This window comes from Mobula birostris, chromosome 9, assembly GCF_030028105.1.
Source record: "Mobula birostris isolate sMobBir1 chromosome 9, sMobBir1.hap1, whole genome shotgun sequence".
NCBI lineage: Eukaryota > Metazoa > Chordata > Chondrichthyes > Myliobatiformes > Myliobatidae > Mobula > Mobula birostris.
This window is the reverse complement of record NC_092378.1, coordinates 77,556,718-77,580,324: the sequence shown is the minus strand read 5'-3', so window position 1 is coordinate 77,580,324 and position 23,607 is coordinate 77,556,718. Positions and strand designations below refer to the sequence as shown.

The window sequence follows — 23,607 nt, the reverse complement described above, 5'->3', positions numbered from 1 at the left end:
ATTTGCACTGTACTGCTGCCGCAAAACAACATATTTCACAGCACATGTCAGTGCTGATAAACCCGCTAATGGTATTTTGGGATATCCTCAGTGGAGCTCAGTTCAAGTAAATGCCTACCTGTCTTTCTTTTTCTTTTGGAGCTTTGAACACGGTCCACTCAGTGCTGGAATTGTGGGAATACTCAACAGGTTGGAAAGCATCTGTAGAGGGAGAGTCAAAGTTAACATTTCACGTTGCTGACCTTATCAGCAGAACTAGAATGAGTTTGAAGTGAAAGATGATTCATATTGAGAAAGATGGAGAGAACAAGGCTAATGTCCATGTTTGGGAGAAGAGGCTGAATGAGACAGATGGTGCTGGCTGAGAGAGGCTGTTCAAAGTTCCATCTTTAATTGAGGTTGCTGTGAATGTATGCAAAGTAACCACTCACGGTGGCAAACAGAATTATCGTTCACTGCTGAGACAGTTACAGGGAAACAGTCATCCCGAAGTTGCAGGAGGCGAGCAGCTGGGTGACTGTCAGGAGGAATGGAAATGTGAATAGGCAGTTAGCACAGAGCACCAATGTGGTCATTTCCCTCAAAAATAAATATACTGCTTTGGATACTGTTGTGGGGGATGATCTCCCAGGGGATTGCCAGGGAGACCAGGTTACTGGCACTGAGCATGGCCCCATGGTGCAGAAGGGAAAGAGGGAGAAGAGAGGAGCTGTAGTGATCGGGGACTCAGTAGTCAAGGAAGCAGACAGGAGATTATGTGAATGTGAATGGGACGCCCGGATGGTATGTTGCCTTCCAGGTTCCAGGGTCAGGGATGTCTCAGATCACGTCCACAACATCTTGGAGAGGGATGGAGAGCAGCCGGATGTCTTGGAACATACTGATACCAATGACATAGGAAGGAAAAGCAAAGAGGTCCTGAAAAGAAAATTTAGAGAGCTGGGTAGAAGTGCTCAAAAAGCTGAAAGGCGTTAGGGTAAATAAGTCACCTGGACCAGATGAACTGCACTCTGGAGTTCTGAAAGAGGTAGCGGTAGAGATTGTGAATGCATTAGTAATGATCTTTTAAAAATCATTGGGCCCTGGCATGGTGCCAGAGGACTGGAAAACTGCAAATGTCACTCCACTCTTTAAGAAAGGAGGAAAACAGCAGAAAGGAAATTATAGACCAGTTAGCCTGACCTCAGTGGTTGGGAAGATGTTGGAGTTAATTGTTATGGATGAGGTTATGAAGCACTTGGTGACTCAAGAAAAGCTAGGACGAGATAGGACATGATTTTCCTTTTTTCAAGGGATAATCATGCCTGACAAACCTGTTGGAATTCTTTGTGGAGATTACAAATAGGATAGAGAAAGGGGATGTAGTGGATGTTGTTTATTTAGACTTTCAGAAAGCCTTTAACAAGGTGCCACACATGAGGCTGCTTACCAAGATAAGAGCCCATGGTTTTACAGGAAAGTTACTGGTATGGTTAGAACATTGGCTGATTGGCAGGAGGCAGCGAGTGGGAATAAAAGGACTCTTTTCTGGTTGGCTGCCAATGACAAGTACTGTTCCACAGGGGTCGGTGTTGGGACATACTGATACTTTTTTTATGCTGTATATCAATGATTTAGATGATGGAATAGATGGCTTTGATGCCAAGTTTGCAGATGTTAGTGTTGAGGAAACAATTAGGCTGCAGAAGCACTTAGACAGATTAGGAGAATGGACACCTAAGTGGCAAATGAAATACAATGTTGGAAAATGCACGGTCATGCAATTTGCTAGTAGAAATAAATGTGCAGACTATTTTCTAAACGGGGAGAAAATCCAAAAATCTGAGATGCAAAAGGACTTGGGTGTACTTGTGCAGAATACCCTAAAGGCTAACTTGCAGATAGAGTCAGTGGTGACGAAGGAAAATACAATGTTAGCATTTATTTCAAGAGGTCCAAAATACAAGAGCAGCAATGTGATGCTTATAAGGCACCGGTGAGGCCTCACCTAGAGTATTGTGAATAGTTTTAGGCTCCTCATCTAAGAAAAGATGTGCTGGCATTGGAGAGGTTTCAGAGGAGGTTCACAAGGATGATTCTGGGAATGAAAGGGTTATCATACGAGGAACGTTTCATAGCTCTGAGTGTATTGGGTGTATTCGCTGGAATTTAGAAGGATTAGATTATGAGAACAGTCAGTCCTCTTTTATTGACATTTAGAAATGCATACATGCATTAAGAAATGATACAATGTTTCTCCAGAGTGATATCACAGTAAAAGAGGACAAACCAAACCAAAGACTAACACTGACAGAACCACATAATTATAACATATAGTTACAGCAGTGCAAAGCAATACCATAATTTGATGAAGAACAAACTATGGGCACGGTAAAAAGATTCAAAGTCCCTGATAGCAGGCGGCAAAAGGGAGAAACTCTCTGCCATAAACCTCCAGGCACCGTCAACTTGCCAATGCCTTGGAAGCAGCCGACCACAGCCGACATTGAGTCTGTCCGTCCGAAAACTTCAAGCCTCCGACCAGCCCCTCCAATGCAGCCTCCCAAGCGCCATCCTCTGCCGAGCGCCTTCGACCTAGCTCCAACCGCTGAAACAAGCAAAGCCGAGGATTCGGGGCCTTCTGCTCCAGAGATTCCGGGTACCACACAGTAGCAGCGGCAGCGAAGTGGGCATTTCAGAAGTTTTCCAGATGTTCCTCCGTACTCTCACGTCTGACTCCATCAAATCAGAATTGTGAACAGTACCTTACTTGACAGATAACAGACAACATCATCGGAGTGGCCACGCTGCTGCCGTCGCGCTGCCATCTTCTCCTCCTCCTCCAAGAAAGAACAGTCTCAGGTTAGAGGGGCATCCATTTTAAACAGAAATTTATTTCGGGAATTTGTGGAATTTATTACCACAAGCAGCTGTGGAGATCAGGTCGTTAGGTGTATTTAAAGCAGAGATAAATAGGTTGTTGACTGGACACAGCATCAAAGGTTGTGTGGAGAAGGCCAGGGAGTGGGGCTGAGGAGGGGAAAAAAGGATCAGCCATGATTGAGTGGTAGAGCAGACTCAATGGGCCAAATGGCCTAATTCTGTTCCTTTGTCTTATGGCATTTTGGTCTCAAATGAACATTTCTACTTGTTTACAGCTGTGATGAAGTTGATCTGATTTGGCTCCTGTCCAGACGTGCTGGTCTGTATCTCTGGCTAAGGTTTAACTCAACAGGGAGAAAACAAGCAAAAGGTGGTGGAAAACAACAAATTTCATGACATATGCCAGTGATATGAAAACAGATTCTGGAATATCACCACCAGATATCTAAAGAGCTGTGGACCAGCCAAGGAGAATAGAAACAGCGGTTGCTGAAGAATCTCTACAATATCACAAAGGCATGAGTAAACACAGGGCTGTCCTCAGATAACATGGCCAGCCAGCCCTCCTGCAGTTACTCCCACAGACCTTGATAGTGGAGTCAACATTAATATTGGGGCAACTGAGGAGGCTTCTCAGGGGTAAAGGGAATTAACCAACAGGATAGCCCCGAACTGGCTAACCAAGAGAAAAGAAGACCTATGTAGCAATACGCTGCCACTCACAAGGTTGGCAGAACTTGAAGACCTGAGTTACAGGGAAGGTGGAATAGGTTGGAACTTCATTCCTTGGAGCATAGGATAACAAGGAACGATCTGATAGAGGTATGCAAAATTATGATGGGTATAGTTAAGGTTCTGTAAGGTTATTATATCCGGGGGGTAGTAATGGGGGACACCTATTAAATGCCCCAATGGCGTGTGCCTCAAATAGCCTCTGACAACCAAGAACAGCTCCTGGCCTTCATGAGTGGCTTAGCTACTAAGCCCAGCGGAACCATTTCTACTGACAGTAGAAGGGGCAAAGGTGGGTTGGTAGTGCCTTAAAACCAGTCGCTTTGGGGAAATGGGGCTCACCAACTGAGTTTACTAGTTTATCTCTGCGAAGGAAAACTCTGATCTCAAACCTCTGCTGCCTTACAGCTATACACACCTATGGGGAAGACTTCGGGAGTAAATCCCAAGGGAAAAATCAGGAGCTGGAGTCCTTCAGGCAGTCCTTCATTGAGTTCAATGCTGACCGGCAACTCCTGTGATGCTGCTGGTGGCAAACTGCATCAGTCTATGCCCTTCCTTTGGGTGCATCAGAGGTATGGAGAGGGAGGAGCTTGCTACATGGGCAACAGCTTGCTCTCCATATCGTACTGCCCAGGATCGAATATCTAGACAGCTGGGACACAGCATCCATGGTCGACCCTGACCGACGGAGGCCTTACCTCATAGATAAGTTAAATGCAAGAAGGCTTTTCCGCTGAGGTCAGGTGAGACTAGAACTGAAGGTCACGGGTTAAGGGTGGAAGGTGAAATGTTTAAGGGGAGCTTGAGGGGGAACTTTTTCAATTAGAGAGCATGGTCAGAATCTGGAATGAGCTGCCAGTGGAAGAGATGGATGCAGGATTGATTTCACATTTAAGAGAAGCTTAGAAAGTAAGTACATGAATGGGAGGGTTATGGAGGGATATGATCCAGGTGTGGGTCAACGGGACTAGGGAGAGTAACAGTTTGGCTTGGAGTAGATGGGCCAAATGGCCTGGTTGTGTGTTGTAGTTCTCTATAACCATATAAGGTCTCGCAACTGTGACATAATGTAGACATTGTCTTCTAATTTGCCAAATGCAGAAACCCTGCTAAGGCCAACTCAAACCCTTGCGTTGTGCTGCAAATGGAAATACCTTGGTGGATGGTTCTAAGAAGAAGGTGTTTCACTTTAGGTCAGGAAATTGGTAGCTAGACCTGTGTCCTCAACATGGCATAAATGTTCATTCAAGTGGTTGAACTCTGACCTTGGACCAGTCCATCTATAAATTTCCTGGTTGATCTGAAATTGGAGGTGTCTGTTGTTTAGGCCTCATTTTCACTCAGATTTAGCAGGCAAGCTCCTGGGTGCTAGCAGGCATTCTGAAACATCTCACTGTAATGAACGGTAGTTTAAGGTTGCATCAGGGAAGGAGTAAGGCTGTTGCAGCACCAAAGGCCACAATTGCTGGAAATGGACCAGGCCTGATTACTTTTCTGGGATATTTTGATGAGTCTCTTCTGTTCATTTGATCTGGAGCCCATTAGAACCTGTGCTGCCCAATTCTCACCCATAATAGCAATCAATGTGCTATTTATCAAAAACCTAACACCTTGAAACAGACAGGTATCTTTGCATAGAAATATCCTGTCAAAATTGAACTGGGTTGTTATAAGCAGAAAGGAAATTATCTCCCTTTTGAATCATTTAATACAAGCAGAAATGATAAAATACCAGCCTCTTTTTTTATTTTTATTATTTTTGTTATTTATTATTTCTTTTGTAGGGGTCGATCATTTACCTGCAAAGTTCAAAGTTCAAAGTAAATTTATTATTAAAATACATATATGTCACCATATACAACCCTGAGATTCATTTCTTTACAGACATTCACAGTAGAACAAAGAAATGCAATGAAAAACCACACACAAAGACAAACAACCATTGTGCAACAGAAGAGAAACTGCAAATACTAAAAAAGCAAATAATATTCATGATAATAAATAATTTACACTGAGAACACGAGTGTGGGCCCCTCAGAAGTGAGTTTATAGGTTGTGCTCAGTTTTCAGTAATCACTTCAATATTCTGGTGAGTGAAGTTGTCCACATTGTTTCAGGAGCCTGAAGGGTAATAACTGTTCCTGAACCTGGTGGTGTGGGACTGGGTACATCACCACTTAAAAATGCCCTTTTTTAGATTTTACAGAGTTTTAATTATATTTTGTTTTAACATCTTCCTTTTAATAGATCCAAGGAGATGTGACTATTTCTACTTTTACAGATTTACAGTTACTCTGCAGCATGCAACTATGGAAAAACTTACTGGGTTAATTAACAACTTGCTTCCAAAACTACCATTGCCTGTAGGAACAGGGTCTGTCAAATTTCAGCCAATGAACTGAGGAGTGATTCACTCAGTTCAGAGAAAGTTTTAATCCTTTAGTCATTACGGCAGATTACTCTGACCTGCCTTTGAGTTTAACAACCTTAAAGGCTGGGAGGTCACCTCTCCTGGCAGTAATCTTTGTGCCATTTCAACCATCCATTAGGCTGTGGACTGCTGTTCTTTTCAGCCTGACCTTAAAGTCAAAGAGTTTCTGGCTTATTTCTTATCCTAATAATAAAAAAAAGAAGAGGAAGAATGAAAATGGATTGCAAAACACTTAACATGAAAAAGATGCCAGTGAATGATGGGATTTTTTATCAGCCCCAAGTTAACCGGGAATTGTTTGATGAGATCAGTAGAGGCACAAAAGGTCAAAGGTTTCACTTAGTGATCTGTGAAGTGGAAGCATCCATCTTGGTGACAGAATTGATGTGAAAGGGAGACAACAAGACACAGTCAAGCGTAGCTTACCATGCTGGAGATTAAATTTTAAGTACCAGGTTCCTGTAGTGTCAGTGTGATGATTACACTTTATAGTTCAATGCTCCAAGTAAATTTATTAACAAAGTATGTATACCATATACATCATTGAAATTCACTTTCTTGCAGACACCCGCAGAAAAATAAAGAAATACAGTGGAATCCATGGAAAGCCACTTATAACAAAGGCTGCCAAGCAACCAGTGTGCAAAAGAGGACAAAAGGTGCAAGTAATAAAAAAATAAATAAATAATACTGAGAACATGAGCTGCAGAGTCCCCAAAAGTGAGTCCAAAGCTGTAGGGTTAGCTCCAAGTTAAGGCAAGTGAAGATATCCACACTGGTCCAGGAACACGATGGTTGTACAACAACAACTGATGCTGGTAGAGAGGGGCGCAGGGAGCCGGCAACTTCTGCACGATTGGAGCAGCAAGAAAAGAGTGAAATGAGTCAAATAGAGACAAACAGGAAGGGCATAGATGGGAGCTCTTAGCTGGCACGGAGTAATGGGTCTGAACACCAGCTCGTTCTCTACCCTCAAACCTCTAGGCTTAATCTGGCTTGAAGTCCACACTGGCACCTTCTCTTTTGCCGACAGCCAAACTTTGTCTACTTCAAGGTGCCATAACTTCATTCCTGGAAGTCAAGTTCGCCGAATCCCTCAGCAGATCATAAAATCACTAGTCCGTTAGGCAGTTCAAACATAGGTTTCTTAAAGGGAAATTACAGACTGCGGATTGCAACCATCATACTTCAGAAGAAGCATATCTAGTAGAATATCTTGTAGCTTTGTGAGCTACCTGAAAAATATCATCGTATATTGCCAGGACCATCTCAGTTTCAGTCTAACACCAGCCATCTTAGTTTCATAGCTCTCTGAACAGTGACAGATGATAAAATAATTATCTGCTGAGCAATTTAATGTCATATTATACATTAAACACCTCAGTTTGATTCTGAAAGAAGAATAGAACTGGGCGGTATCTACACTCAGTGGCTACTATCTCTTGTACCTAATAAAGTGGCCACTGATTGCACATAGAGCTTTTAACCAAGGTACTTTGGAAAGGACAGATGTAGACAGGATCATTGATGTAGGCTGAGGAGGAATTTAAAGAGACTCTGGAACACATTAGTTAGGAATTGTACCATTCTGCCTTTCAATAAAATGATGGCTGATCTGGGACCCAATCTCAATCATGTTCTTTTCCTCAGTTACATATAAACTTCAGTTAAAAAAATCTATCACTTTTTTATTTATCTTATACATTTAGAGCTACAGCACGGTATGCAGGTCTTTCCAGTCCGTGCAGCCCAGTTAGACCCATGTGACTAATTAACCTACTAACCCTTAAGACCATAAGATATAGGAGCAGAGTTTGCCCATTTGGCCCATCGAATCTGCTCCAACATTTCATCATAGCTGATCCAATTTTCCTCTCAGCCCCAGTCTCCTGTCTTCTTCCCTTATCTCTTCATGCCATGATCTACCAAGAATCTATCAACTTCTGCCTTAAATATACATAAAGACTTGGCCTCCATAGCTGCCTGTAGCAAAGAATTCCACAGATTCACCACTCTCTGACTAAAAAAATTCCTCCTCATCTCCATTCTAAAAGGACACCCTGCTATTCTAAATCTATGTTCTCTGGTCTTACACTCACTCATCACAGGAAACTTCCTCTCCACATCCACTCTGTCAAGGCCTTTCACCATTCAATAGGTCTCAATTAGGTCACCCCTCATCTTTCTGAATTCTAGTTAATACTGGCCCAGAGTCATCAAATTCTCTTCATATGAAGCACCCCAAGCAGACAGTGACACGTGACATCTGTGACCTGTGTAATAGCATTATGTACTGTACCACCCCAAGCAGACAGTGACACGTGACATCTGTGACAGCATTATGTACTGTACCACCCCAAGCAGACAGTGACAAGCGAGATCTGTGACATGTGTAATAGCATTATGTACTGTAGCACCCCAAGCAGACAGTGACATGCGACATCTGTGTCAAATCAAATCAGCAAAGATTATGCTGGCAACCCGCAAGTGTTGCCAAGCTTCTGGTGCTCACAATTCACTAACCGTAAGCGTACGTCTTTAGAAAATTGGATGAAGGGTGGAAAATCTAGAGGAAACCCTTGCAGTCACATGGAAAACATATAAAACGACTTACAGGCAGTGGTGGGAATTGAACCCTGATCTGCAAAGTGCTGCGCTAACTACTAAGCTACCATGTCACTTTCTTGTGAGTACTCAATAGGAAGTTATGATATACTGTATATGTGTGTTTTATGTACACATGCTCAGTGCAGTTATGTAACTGAATAAAACCCTACAACATTGCAGCAGGAATAAGTCACCTGGCCCATCAAGTTGCTCTGCCATTTGATCATGGCTTATTTACTTTCCCTCTCAACCCCATATTCCTGAATCCTCCCCAAAACCTTTGACACCCTTGCTAATCAAGAACCCAGTAACCTCAACTTTAAATATATCCATTGACTTTACCTCCACAGCTGATAATCGAGGTTGGAACAGTTCTCCATAACTTTACACCTGGGTGTAATGTAATAGGCAAAACAACAGTGAGGGTAGAAGATGGATAAAAATATGCAGTGGTAGAACAACAGAAAAGAACATCAATTGGGAAAGTTTCCAGAAATGTAGAAAGATACTGTCACAGATGTTGCAAGTTTCAAAACTCATATCAATATTGATCCAGATATAAATCTATCGTAACTAGTGATGTCCCATGTTCATTTAGGCTTTAAGTGAAGGAAACATTAAATAAATGAGAACAGAGCAGACAAAGATCTAGTTAATTGTTGTAGAGCGTACAGCATGGAAAGCCCAACATACCCATGCCGACTTTTTGCCCATCTCCTGTAATCTCATTTGTCTGCATTGGGAATGTACCTTCCTAACCCTTGTCTATTTAATTGTCTGTTTAAATGCCTCTTACATATAGTAATTGTATCTGATTCCATCAGTTCCTCTAGCTACACATTCTAGATTATCACTCACTTCCTGTGTAAAATACTTACCCCCTGCAATCCCTTTAAAACACCTGTATTGATCTCACTGTTAGGCCTGGAGAGAAAGGGGAAGGAAGTCCCTCCATTGTCAGTCCAGATGAAGGGTCTTGGCCAGAAATGTTGACTGTTCATTTCTCTTCATGGATGTTGTCTGACCTGCTGAGTTCCTCCAGCATTTGTGTCTTGCCCTGGATTTCCAACAACTGCAGAATCTCTTGTGGTGAAGATATGCCTTTCAATGTCTGATCATGCACAGTCATAGAGTCATAGGACACTATAACACAGAGCAGTCTTTTCAGCTCATCTCGTCCATGTCAAACAGTGCCAAAAGACTGCTTGCATTTACCCTCTGTATACCCTTCATGATTTTGTATACCTTGATCAAATCTCCTCTCACTCTAAGGAATAAAGTTCTAATTTTTCCTTATAGCTCAGATCCTCATGGCCTCGCAACATCCTTATAAATTTTCTCTGTATTCTTTCAATCTTATTGATATCTTTCTTGTTGGTAGGTGACCAAAACTGCACACAATATCCCAAATTAGGTCTCACCAATGTCTTGTACAACCTCAAGGTAACATCCAAATGACTGTACTCAATACTTTGATTAATGAAGGCTAATGTACCAAAAGCTCTCTTCACTACGCTATCTGCCTGTAAAGCTGCTTTCAAGGAATTCTGGATCTGTATTCTCACATCCCACCATTCTACTGCACTCCTCAGCGCTCTGCTTCGTTAAGTAAGTACTACCCTGGTTTGTCCTCCCAAAGTGCAACAACTCAGACTTGGTGTCATTCACAAATTTGCTACTATATCATCATACATATTGTTACTATAGATGGCAAGAACAACAGACCCAGCACCAATCCCTGCGGCACTCCAGCAGTCTCAGGCCAGTGAGAAAAACAACCATCTACCAACACTCTCTGGCTTCTCCCACAAAGCCACTGTCTAATCTAATTTATCACTTTATCCTAAATGCCAAATAACTGAACCTTCTTAACCAACCTCCCATATGAGACCTAGTCAAAGTCTGTGTAGACAACATCCACTGCCTTGCCTGCATCAAATTTCCTGGTAACCTCCTCGAAAAACTCTATAGGATTGGTTAGATACGACTTACCACAAACAAAGCCATATTGACTATTCTTCATCAGTTCCTGTCCATCCATATACTTATACAGTATATCTGGTCCCTTCGAATACACTACAATAATTTTCCCACTACTGACATCAGGCTCACCAGCCTAAAATTTCCTGGTTATTTTTAGAACGTTTCTTAAACAACTGAACAACATCCTCCAGCACCTCACTTGTGGCTAGAGAAGTGAGGTCCATTAATATTGTATCATAGCTGTCTATGTAATACACAAGCTAGGGCATTTCAATATAGGCAGCAAGCTGTTGCCCAAGTAGAAGGCTCTCCCCCTCTGTGCATCTGATAAACCGAAAAAGGAACGGCAGAGATCAATACGGTTTGGTACCAGTGGTGTCACAGGAGTTGCCAGTCAGTGTTGAACTTGTCCTTCATCAGTAAAATAATGTCCTGATTAATTTAATAACTGAAACTAACTATTTGTGACAAACTTAACATCCAAAGTTGAAGCATATAAACCTGGTGAGTTTCATCACAATGATAACTTATGATAACAAAATCCTCTCATTCCTAACTTCATTTCAGATAAAGTGAGCTTATTTGAGTTATAGGACTTGATTCCTTGGACGGTAGGAGAAAGAGAGGAGACTTGATAGAGGTATACAAAGATATGAGGGGTTTAGATAGGGTAAATGCAAACAGACCTTTTGCTCTGAGGCTGGGTGAGACTAGAACTAGAGGTCATCAGTTAAAGGTGAAAGGTGAAATGTTTAAGGGGAACATAAGGGGGAATTTCTTCATTCAGAAGGTGGTGAGCATGTGCCATTGGAAGTGGAGGATGTTTTCAATTTTGATAGTTAAGAGAAATTTGAATAGGTACATAGATAGCAGGGGTATAGGGGGCTGTGGTGCAGGTGCAGATTGATGGGACTAGGCAGAATAATAGCTCGGCATGGACTAAATGAGCTTTAGGGCTTTTTCTCTGTGCTGTAGTGTTCTGTAACTCTGTAAGAAAAACACACTGTGTCTCGTGTTAGGGCCTTAAATAGAGAGCTATGTGTGAAAATGTTTCACATTACACCTTGCAATTCCAGCCCTATGATAAAGGTAGTAATACTCTCGTATTAACGCACTGTTCCCTTAGCCACATCTATTACACAAAATATAACATTAATTTAACATAAATTACATAAAGTGCCAGAATTTGTGAAACCTATTAAGCAGTCATTACATCACCCATGGGCTTTCATGGTGTGTTGAATTCAATAAACAGATCACTAATCTTTTCCTTGCTACTTGGCAATGTGCCAAATGTGTAAAACCTCAGAGATTTACACACAGCTCCTAAAGAAACGGCACATCTTGTCTTCTTATTTTGTTCTTTTTGTAATAAGATGACAGTTTTTAGATGGCACATAGGCAGTTACATAACCTTCGGGAAGAATGTTTGCCAGCAATCTGTCATTAAACCTTGTTATAAATGAATCTTTTAAAAGCCACCTCTTCCCTTTTCCAGTAACTATCTTGGCAGATGCCAATTGCAGGTCAGTTTCGGATGTTTCAAAATCAACCAGAGAGGGTTGTATGGTAATCATGATTTTGTCATTTTTCTTTCCCTTTTTCACCTTTTGCCATCTTCTTAAAAAAGTGTGAATGGCACTTGAAGAGTTTCAAAATTCAAAGTAAATTTATGTACCCTGTCACCATTTACTACTCTGAGATTTATTTTCTTGTAGGCATTTACAGTAGAACAGAGTACAATAGAGTTTCTGAAAGACTATACACGAAGACGAACAAATAACCAACGTGCAAACAATGACAAACTGTGGAAATACAAAAGAATAAATAATAATAATAATCAGTAAAAAAAGAAAACAAAAGAGAACATAGATTGTAATCTCCTTGATATTGAGTCCATAGGTGTTGAGGTGAGTGAAGTTATCCACAGTGGTTCAGGAGACTGACGGTTGTAGGGTAATAAATTTATTTTAATTTGGAATTTGAAACTTGTGTCAGATGATAGCTGGAAGGAGGGGTTCCGAGAGAAGCAAAGAAAGCATGGGATGTCAGGGAAAGGAAGCTATGAAATTCATTGCCACCAACCACCATGGAGGAAAAGTCATTGGGTGTATTTAAGGAAAGTGTTTGATAGTTTCTGGATCAGTGAGGGAGTTGACGGTTACAGGGAAAATGGGTTGAAAAAAAGCAGACTTTCCAATGGCAGAACAGACCTGAAGGCTGAATGGCCTAATTCTGTTCCTGCATCTTATGTGCTCTTATGGGACTGGGACACTGATATATTAATAGATTTGAGGGGAATCAGGTTATGGCATATCAAAGATATGTGGGAATTGGTGATATGGTGTGTCAAAGGGAGTGTGGGAATAGGCTCCTTTTGAGGTAAACATTGCGATTTCTGAATGCACTCTCAGGGGTGGATTATCTGAGTTATACTGTACCTCCAGCAGATGGGCTTAACTAGCCTCTCCTTCATTGTGGTTTGTTGCCATGTTTGAATGTCCAAAATGGCCTGCTGGGATTGAAGACCAACACTGTGAAGTCTATAGTACATTACCATATATGAAGAGTTGAAGACAGAATGAGTGACCTCACAATTGCGCAAAAACTCAGCGAATCACGCACTCTCTCTCTGTCTTTCTCTCTCTCTCTCTCTCTCATTGGTGGGGGAGAGTTTGTTGCTGATTCTCAAGTTGGAGAACTTGGGAAAAAAAACAATGCGACAGACTTTATCATGGCAAATCAGTGAGTAATTTTGTAATGTCTTCCTCTCACTGTGAAAGGGGGGGATCTCTTTTATTCTTTATTAGGGAGTGAGAGAGCCTGTGGTATGTCAAACTGTTGGGGTGAATGATTAGTTTTGGTTGTACTGCAGATCATGGTCTTTATTGGTGACTTTGCTATTGCCTGCTTGGTGGGTAGAGGGTGCTGATGCTCCTTTTGCAGATGTATGTGGAGGAGGGGAGGGCCATTGCTTTTCTGCTGCCTCTGCATGGGAAGGGGAGTTGGGGGGCTTTGGGGTTCTAATGTTTTAACTATCACTCATTCCTTGGGGCATTCTTCTGATTTCATGGATGTCTGCGAAGAAGAAGAATTTCAAGATGTATATTGCATATATTTGCCTGGTATTAGATGGAACTATAGAAACTATTCAAATGCAAATACAATTTTTTTTGCCATGAAGCAGTGTTTATTTAAGGTTGTGTTAAGTTTCAAAGAAGGATATGTTTCCCTGTTCTAAACCTAACAAGTAAAATCATGTGGGGCCTTTGAGAATAAAAACTCCTTGCTATTACAGGGCTAGAAATTCCAAATTATCTTTTGGACCTTTCTCCACCTGTATGAACAGAATGCAACATTTAAGTCAGGTTATTTCTTTTACACACAAGATTCTGCAGATACTGGAAATCCAAAGCAACACATACAAAATGCTGGAGGAACTCAGCAGGTCAGGCAACACCTATGGAGAGAAATAAACAGTTAATGTTTCAGGCCCAGATACTTCATCAGAACTGGAAAGAAAAGCAGAAGCTTTAGTTTCCTTGACACTATCATATCAGAAGATCTGTCCTGGGACCTGCATATAAGTGCCATCACAAAGAAGGCACAACAGAACCTTCACTTGTTTAGAAGTTCATGTAAGTTTGGCATGTAACAAAAAAACTTTGACAAACTTTTACAGATAAACGGTGGAGAGTATTCCAACTGGTTGCATCATGGTCTGGTATGGAAACACAAATTCCCAGGAATGGAATTGTCTACAGAAAGCGGTATATACAGCCCAGTCCATCACAGGAAAAACACTCCCCATTATTGAGAACCTTTACAAGGAGCACTACCACAATACAGGATCGAGACACCTATCATCGAGGACCCCCCCCCCCCCCCCCCGCCCCCACCATCCAGGCCATGCCCTTTTCTCATGACTGCCTTCGGCAAGGAGATACAGCAGCCTTAGGTCCCACATCACCTGGTTCAGGGACAGGTATCACCCTACAATCATGAGGTTCCTGACTCAGTGTGGGTAACTTCACTCACCTCTACTACGAACTGATTCTACAACCTAAGAGATTTATTTTCAAGGACTTTACAACTTAACGTTCTTGGTATTATCTTTTATATTTGCACAATTTGTCTTCTTTTGCTCATTGGTAGTTTGTCAGTTTTTGTTTATGTATGTTTTTCATGAATTTTATTCTATTTCTCTGTAGATCACTGCAGGAAAATGGATCTCAAGGTGATATATAGCAACATATATTTACTTTGATAATAAATTTTACTTTGATAATGTGCTGAAAGACTCATTGAAATAAAGTATAGAATGACTCAGACGAGGAACAACTACAAGGATATTTGAGTGATAAACAATGAAGATGACTCAACTTTTTTATAAAGCTTCCTTGTGAGTCTGTCAACAGAAATACTTCAACCAAAGATCATAAGACATAGGAGCAGAATTAAGCCATTCAGTCCATCGAATCTGTTCCACAATTCTATCATGGCCGATTTATTATCTCTCTTAAACCCATTCTCCTGCCTTCTCCCTGTAAACATTGATGCTCTTACTAATCAAGAACTATCAACCTCTCTTTTAAGTATACGCAATGATTTAGCCTCCGCATACATCTGTGGCAATGAATTTTACTGAGATCTTCTCCACCTTCTCTTACAGTCCTGAGGATGAACTTTGTGTTTTGGTAAAATGGACAATAATGAACTGGATGACTGTGCTCAAATGAAGACGTGGGAAGAGGAAATTGTGTCGGGTGTAAAATGGTCTAAGACTTATTCTGATCCCTTTCACACCTTCTTGGATCGTCTTACCCCTCTCTTGTCCTTTTCTCCCCAGATCCAAACACATCTCCAACATCTATCCCAAAAATCTTAGCAGAGCCATGATACACTGCCACAGATTCCTAGTGAAAGCATTCTCTTTCAATTAAAAGGTTTATGAGATTATGAAAGGTATAGATGGAGTAGACAGATAATATCTATTTCCCAGGTTTGAAATGTCTCATATTAGAAAGCATGCTTTTAAGATGAGAAGGGGTAATTTTAAAGTGGTTATGAGAGGTTAATTTTTTACACAGAGTGTTGGGTGCCTGGAATGCACTGCCTGGGGTGGTGGTAGAGGCAGATACGTTACCAACTTTTAAAAGAGGTTTTGATAAGCACATGAATGTGAGGAAAATGGAAGGATATGGACAGAATGTGTAGGCAGAAGGGATTTAGTTGGCAATTTGATTACTAATTTAATTAGTTCAGCACAGTATTTTGGGTGGAAAGACCTGTTCCTGTGCTGTGTTGGTCTATGTTTTATGGTCTGCGTTCTATCCCATTCATGAGTTATGTTAATGGACAGCAGATCAGTATTAATGACCAATTTAAGAATTGGCTGTGGTCTGAGGGAGTCAGGGTATGTGTTATGAAACTTGAGGGAGACATAGGCAGGCTAAGTGAATGGATGTGGTCATGGCATATGAATGAAAATGAACAAAATTGTGAAATCATCCACTTTAGTTGGAATAAATAGAAATTAGAGATTTTTAAATCAAGGTGAGACTGAAATAGGAAGGTTTCAGTGGGACCTGGTGTTCTTGTACATGCATCATTGAAAGTTAATGCCCAGGAATCAATTGGGAAGGTAAATGGTATGTTAGCCTTTTTGTAAGAGGATATGAGAACAAAAATAAACTTGAGGACTGGTGCATGGATTAGGACTTTTTAACCTGGATGGTAGGACAATGAGAGGAATTTAGTTGAGGTATATAAATCTATTTGGGTTATTATGCATAGGGTAAATAGAAGCAGACGTTTTTCACTGAGGTTGGGTGAAACTAGAACTATATGTCATGGGTTGAGGGCAAAAGGTGAACTGCTTGAGGGGAACTTGAGAAAAAACTTCACTTACAGGGTTGTCAGAGCGTGGAATCAGCTGCTAGCGGAAGTGGTGAATGCAAGCTGGATTTCAATACTTAAGAGAAATTTCAATAGGTACATGGATGGAAGGAGTATGGAGGCCTATGGTCCAGGTGCAGTTCAATGGGACCAAGCAGAATAACATTTCAGCATGGGGTAGATGAGCCAAATGGCTGTTTCTAAGCTATAGTGCTCTATGACTTTATAGGACTTAATGCTGCAAATGTATCCAGTAAGGTCACAAACCTGCTTTTCTTCACCAGAGGAAGGACGTGTTCGTGATAAGGTGTGCGCACTAAATGCTCAGCAGATTGATTCCTGGGATGTATAGAACGTAGAACATAGAAATCTCCAGCACATTACAGGCCCTTCGGCCCACAATGTTGTGCCGACCATGTAGCCTACTCTAGAAACTGCCTAGAATTTCCCTAGCACATAGCCCTCTATTTTTCTAAGATTCATGTATCTAAGAGGCTCTTAAACGACCCTATTGTATCCACCTCTACCACCACCACCACCAGCAGTGCATTCCATGCACCAACCACTCTCTGAGTAAAAAACTTACCCCTGACATCTCCCTTGCACCTACTTCCAAGCACCTTAAAACTATGCCCCCTCGTGTTAGCCACTTCAGCCCTGGGTATCCACGTGATCAATGCCTCTCATCATCTTATACACCTCTATCAGCTCACCTCCCATACTCCGTCGTTCCAAGGAGAAAAGGCTGAGTTCACTAAACCTATTCTCATAAGGTACGCCTCTTCTCTGCTGAAGTTGATGTCCAAGGATTCCAAGATTATGTGCCTCACATATCACATTCTTCCCTTTGCAACACTGCTGTCTGAAAGTTTGCTTCAGTTTTAAAACATAGCAACTGCAGTTGTGAGCTGACAGCAACAATATCACATCAAGCAGCCCATGTGGGCCTAAGAATGGTTCATCATTCACCCTAACCCTTTACAATGGTGTCAACTGGCACTTGGGTTGTTTATGTAGAGTCTTTCTCATAGAATTCTATTGTATTTCCTTACTTTCAAGGTAGTGTGTATACATATTTTGATAATAAATCCACCTTGAATTTTGAACCCCTGTTTACAGAATTCTTTCTACTTGCAGCTCAGGTTCGATCAATGTCAACTCAAGTTTTCCTAAGTTTTCATCCCTCAGTTGTTGAGTGAGAGTTTGTGTGACATCTGACCACAGTAATTTTGTGTATTCAGTTATAATTGTAGGTCAGTTAACTCTCAGACAACTGAATGTGAGAGAGGAAATGAAGAATTAATGTCCATAGTTCACATTTCTCAGCCTGGGAAAATACCAAAATACCTAACTACCTCGAAGGTGCAGTGGCCTGCAAATTAGGTTGCACACATTATGTTTTGGCGTTATGCGTTGTTGCTGTTTTTGCTTGTGTTGCTCTGCTAAGCATGGCGGACATACAACAGCATGTTGGCACTGCAACGTGTGGCATCACTTGCTGGCTGACCCCAGCACATTCTCGTTGGTTAACACATACAACACACTTCACTGTATGATCCACTGTACACATGATAATTAAATCAGAATCTGAGCTGCCAACAGTTTCCTGGTAACTGTCTGCTGCAGTCCAAGGAAACTGAGCAGCAATGGTCTCATAAGCAATATTAACCAAATATCTGTTTTAAATAGAACATGCAGCATTCAAACTTTTGAAGTGTGATAATATTTAAGCTCCATGTAATCTTTCTCCTTCTGCATGTTTATCTAGAGTGTTCTGTATATTAGTGTGGCAGAATAATCATTCATTCACCTGCTCTTCTTAAATAGCTCTGTAGAAGTTTTAACATTTTGTTGAACCAAATGAAAACACAATATCACGCTCAGCACTATTTCTTCCCCCTGGGCACAGTGTGAGGCTTTGCTGATTATGGTTCGCATGACTGCTGACATGAAAGCATGATAACTGCAGCTTCAGAAAGATGAACCCTGAGCAGCTGAGATGGCACTGTAGTGTAACGTTCAGCACAATTGCTTTACAGCAGCAGCTGTAAAATCTATCAGGGTTCAATTCCTGCTGCAGTCTATAAGGAGTTTTTACCTTTTCCCCATGACTGCATGGGTTTTCGCCAAATGCTCCATTTTCCTTCCATGTTCCAAAGACATATAGGTTAGGCTTAGTAAGTTGTGGGATGTCTCTTGGCGTCCCATTCTGACATGTCTATCCACGGCCTCCTCTGCTGTAAAGATGAAGCCACACTCAGGTTGCAGGAACACCACCTTATATTCCGTCTGGGTGGCCTCCAACCTGATGGCATGAACATTGACTTCTAAATCTTCCGCTAATGCCCCACTTCCCCCTTGTACCCCATCCGTTATTTATTTATATACACACATTCTTTCTATCTCTCTCCTTTTTCTCCCTCTGTCCCTCTCACTATACCCCCTGCCCATCCTCTGGTTTTTCCCCCCCTCCCTTTTCTTTCTCCCTGGACCTCCTGTCCCATGATCCTTTCATATCCCTTTTGCCAATCAACTGTCCAGCTCTTGGCTCCATCCCTCCCCCTCCTGTCTTCTCCTATCATTTCGGATCTCCCCCTCGCCCTCCCCCTTTCAAATCTTTTACCGGCTCTTCTTTCAGTTAGTCCTGACGAAGGGTCTCGGCCCGAAACGTCAACTGTACCTCTTCCTAGAGATGCTGCCTGGCCTACTGTGTTCACCAGCAACTTTTACGTGTGTGGGCATTCTATGTTGGTGCCGGAACTATGGCGGCACTTGTGGGCTGCCCAAAACAATCTCGCTGACTTGATTTTGATGCCAACAACACATTTCACTGTACGTTTCAATGTACATGTGATCAATAAAGCTAATCTTTAGCTGATCTTTATACTGACTTCAGCCTGCTCTCTGCTGAATATATCTTCCTGCTTTTTGTAGTAGAACTATGAGTATAGAACCTGGCCCTTTAGCATAGGATTTGCAAGCAGGGCTAGCAGTCAAGTGTGTTCTAAAAATAATTCACAAAAATCAAAATGGACTGTGGAATGTAAAAATGAAATGTAAGATTTCCAAAGTATTGGTAAGGAAAGGGATTTTCTCTGCTTAGTGAATTTTTTTACATTTTTGCTGTACACAATAGAGGAAATTTATATTTTCCTGTTTCTTTAGAGATACAGCATGGCCGTTTGGTCCATGATCCTAATTAACCTACCAACCCGCAGGTCTTTGGGACGTGAGGGGAAACCCACTTGGTCAGGAACTCCTCACAGTCATTGGCAGGAATTGAATTTGCTCACCATCACTGTAATAGCGTATTGCTAACCTTTACACTACCGTGCCACCTTTCAAATTAATAGCGGTAGCAATGAGCGTAGTAATGTCATAGAGCACCACAACAGAGAAACTGAACCTTCAGCCCATCTAGTTCATATCAGACTGTTACTCTGACATCCCAGCAACCTGCACCTGAACTGTAGCTCTCCATAGCCCTCCCTAGCTCTCCCATCCATGTACTCAGCCCAACTTTTCTTAAATGTTGCATTCAAACCTGCATCCAGCTCTTCCACAAGTAAATTCCTTACAAGTAAAACCAATGATACACTGACATATGGTTATAAGAGAGCCTGTTTCCTGATGTCACATTGTGTATGCATGTTGAATTGACAATAATTTCACTGAATTCTTGGTTCTTGGGCATCCTAATTTGCTTTTGGGCAAAAGATAGCATAGAGATGAATATAGCAAAACTCCAATAACCTGTTATCTGACTCTTTGCAATTCCTTCAGCATCTAGCCCATCAAACAATGTTCTCTGTTGCTCCTTTTAAATTCACCAGGGCCACTGTTCACATGATCCATTTCTCCTACTCTGTTGAGTCCTGTGGTGACCCCAAGTTCTCCTTCCTCCTTAAAACTCACTGGGGGTCCATGTCCTGTGCCCACCTTAAACTCTCTGAGTCTCCAATTCCTGCACTCACCATTTTCACTAGAAAATTTATCATTATACTGTATAACATTAACAAAAAACAATGAATGGGATACTAATAGGAATAACATTTAATTGTTTGGAAAATCTGCCAATCTGGCACTACCAAATTCCCAAGCATGAAAGCTTAATTGAATTTTATTGTACACCAATGGCTTGTAATCAACCACTCTAGTAAGTCCCCCAAACTCCCTCTATCTATTATATTTTCAACCACCTTTTATAATCCTGCTTACATAGTAAATACATGCTGATATTTATGTGTTTATGCACATTATATTCTATGGCTGTATTTTAACCTCAAACTTATTCTTTACATAATTCTTTATTCTTCATAACCATTGAATGCTGTTTTTGTTGTGTGTCATGCCTTGACTGACAGACCACAGAAAATTCCTAAAACGTGTCAATGTACATGGTGAATAAAGTTGATCCTTGATCCTTGATCTTTGACATGTACAGGAGACAAGTTGTTCGTTGTGACCCTGGGCATGTTGCACTCGAGCACACCGCCAATAATTCTTGCACCCTGAACTTTAAAGGAAATTGAAGCAGATTACGTAAATACTGTGAACACAAAGATCGGGGTCTTTGGTGTCACATCCTGCCAGAAGGCAGGTCGCTTAGGGTGTTCCCTTCCAAGCCCTCCTCAATTCTCTGCTGCCATCTAGAGTTCATTTAAAACTCACTGCTCTCTGGAGAAAAATCAGAGGGTATAATGCGCTTGAAACAAATCAAACTGAAGATTCTAAGTAACAGGGTTGTTAAGAAGATATATGGTGTGTTGGTCTTCGTTACTGCCAAGCACTGTGGGCATGCTATATTGCTGCTGGAAAGTGCGGCAATACTTGCAAGCTGCCCCTAGCACACCCCCGGATATATTAGTTGTTAGTGCAGATGACTCAATTCACTGTATGTTTTGATGTACGTGTGATAAATAAATTTCAATCTTGAATCTTGAATCTTACTTGGCAGATTGAGCTCAAGAGCCATGAGGTTACGTTGCAGATCTGGTACGACCACCCTCGGAGTAAGTATTGTGCTCTGTTCTGATCGCCTCACTATAGAAAGAACATGCAGGCTTTAGAGAAGGTGCAGAGGAGCTTTACCAGGATGCTACCTGGAATAGACAACTTGTTTTATGAGTTAGTAGGTTAACTGGACATTGTAAATTGTCCTGTGATTTGGCTAATGTTAATAGGTGGGTTGTGGGCTGGCGCCGAACATTGGTCCAGAGTGCCTTTCCCTCACTGTACCGGTAAATAATTAAATGAATAAATAACATTAATGCAAACTGTTCTGGTTGTGCGTTGCACCTCCACCGGCAATATAACTTCAGTGAGATCCAAGGTTAGAGTCCCAGTTGGCTGTGACTGTACCTACAACGTGTGGAGTTAGGAGGAGTATCAACTATATGGATTCGATGCTGGGGGTCAGTGAATCAGATTTAGGTTTAATATCACCAGAAAATGTCATGAAGTTTGGTGTTTTGCAGCAGCAGAACATTGTCATACATAATAACAACAAAACTATACATTACAGTAAGTACAGATATAAAAATTAAATAAATAGTGCAAAAAGAGAGGAAGAAAATAGTGAGGTAATGTTTATGTGTATATTGACCATTTTGAAATGTTTATGTGTACATTGACCATTTTGAAATCTGATGGCAGAGGGGAAGAAGCAGCTGCTGAATTGTTGAGTGTGTGTCTTCAGTCTCCTGTATCTCCTCCTCAAGGTAGCAATGAGAAGAGTAGCCTGGCTGATGGGGTCCTTAATGAGGGGTGCCACCTTTTTGAGGCATCACCTTTAGAAGCTGACCTCCATGCTGGGGAAGCTAGTGCTCATGATGGAGCTGGCTGAGTTTACAACTTTCTGATCTTCTGCATACCAGATTGTGATGCAACCAGTCAGAATGCTCTCCACAAAACATGTGTAGAAATTTGAGAGTGTCATGGGTGACATAGCATCTCTTTAAGCTCCTAATGAACGATATCTGCTGTGGTGCTTTCTTTTGTAAGTGCACCAATATGTTGAGTATCAGATTGATCTTCAAAGATGTTGACCCCCCCTCCCCCCCGCCGGGAACTGCTTACACTCACTGATCCCTCGATGAGGACTGGTGTGTGTTCCCTTAACTTTCCCTTCCTGAAGTTCACAATCAGTTCCTTGGTCTTACTGACATTGAATGCAAAGTTGTTCTTGCAACACCACTTAATCAGCTGATCTACCTTGCTCCTGTGTGCCTCTTTATCACCATCTGCCAATAATAGTTGTGTCCTCAGAAAATTTATAGATGGAGACTGAGCTGTGCCTAGCCACACAGTCATGGGTGCAGAGAGAGTAGAGCAGTGAGCTAAGCATGCATCCTCAAGGTGCAGCAGTGTTGATTGTCAGTGAAGAGAGGATGTAATTTCCTATCCCCAGACTGTGGTCTCCCAATGAGGAAGTCAAGGTTCCATTGCAGAAGGAGGTACAGAAGTCCAAGTTTCGGAGCTTGTTAATTAGAACGGAGGGTATAATTATGATGAATGCTGAGCTGTAATCAATAAGCACCAGCCTGAGGTAGGTGTTATTAATTGTCCAGATGACCCAAGGCTGAGTGAAGAGCTGGTGAGAATGCATTTGCTGTAGACTTATTTGCCGATAGGCAAGTTGTATCGGGTTCAGGTGCCGGCTTAGGCAAGAGTTGGTTCTAGCCATGACCAACTTCTCAAAGCACTTAATTACAGTAGAAGTGAGTGCTTCTGTACGATAATCATTGAGGCAGCTCACCCTGCTCTTAGGCACAGGTATGATTGTCACCCTTTTGAAGCAGATGGGAACCTCCGACTGCAGCAGTGAGAGATTGCAGATGTCCTTGAACACTCCTACCAGTTGGTTGGCATAGGTTTTCAGAACCTTACCAGGTACACCATCAGGGTGGGCTGCCTGGAGAGGGTTCATCCTCTTGAAAGAGGTTCTGATGTTGATTTCTGAACCAGAGATCACAAGGTCACCAGATGCTGCAGGGAATCGCATTGGTGTTGAGCTGATCAGGGAGTGAAGCATCATGGCGACGCATGATATTGTGTTTCGCTTTCTGGAAGTAATGGCCTGCAAAACCCAC

At 41.7% G+C, this 23,607-nt stretch overlaps 2 long non-coding RNA genes across 4 annotated transcripts in view; one reads left to right on the top strand and one right to left on the bottom strand.

The window, feature by feature from the left end:
* The window catches only part of LOC140203400 (uncharacterized), a 29,503-nt gene extending 18,697 nt beyond the window's left edge, over positions 1-10,806 (bottom strand). The window contains exons 1-2 of one of the 2 annotated variants that reach the window (XR_011887361.1): positions 10,628-10,806; positions 119-201 (exon numbers count right to left, since the gene is read on the bottom strand). This is a non-coding gene — a long non-coding RNA (uncharacterized lncRNA). Of the gene's footprint in view, positions 1-118; positions 202-9,513; positions 9,906-10,627 lie in introns of those variants that run through there. The other variant, XR_011887360.1, reaches the window with a different exon arrangement.
* A 2,479-nt stretch (positions 10,807-13,285) lies between these two features.
* LOC140203399 (uncharacterized) overlaps positions 13,286-23,607 on the top strand; it is a 38,354-nt gene continuing 28,032 nt past the window's right edge. The window contains exons 1-3 of one of the 2 annotated variants that reach the window (XR_011887358.1): positions 13,286-13,363; positions 14,830-14,855; positions 21,474-21,528. This is a non-coding gene — a long non-coding RNA (uncharacterized lncRNA). The remainder of the gene's footprint in view (positions 13,364-14,829; positions 14,856-21,473; positions 21,529-23,607) is intronic. The other variant, XR_011887359.1, reaches the window with a different exon arrangement.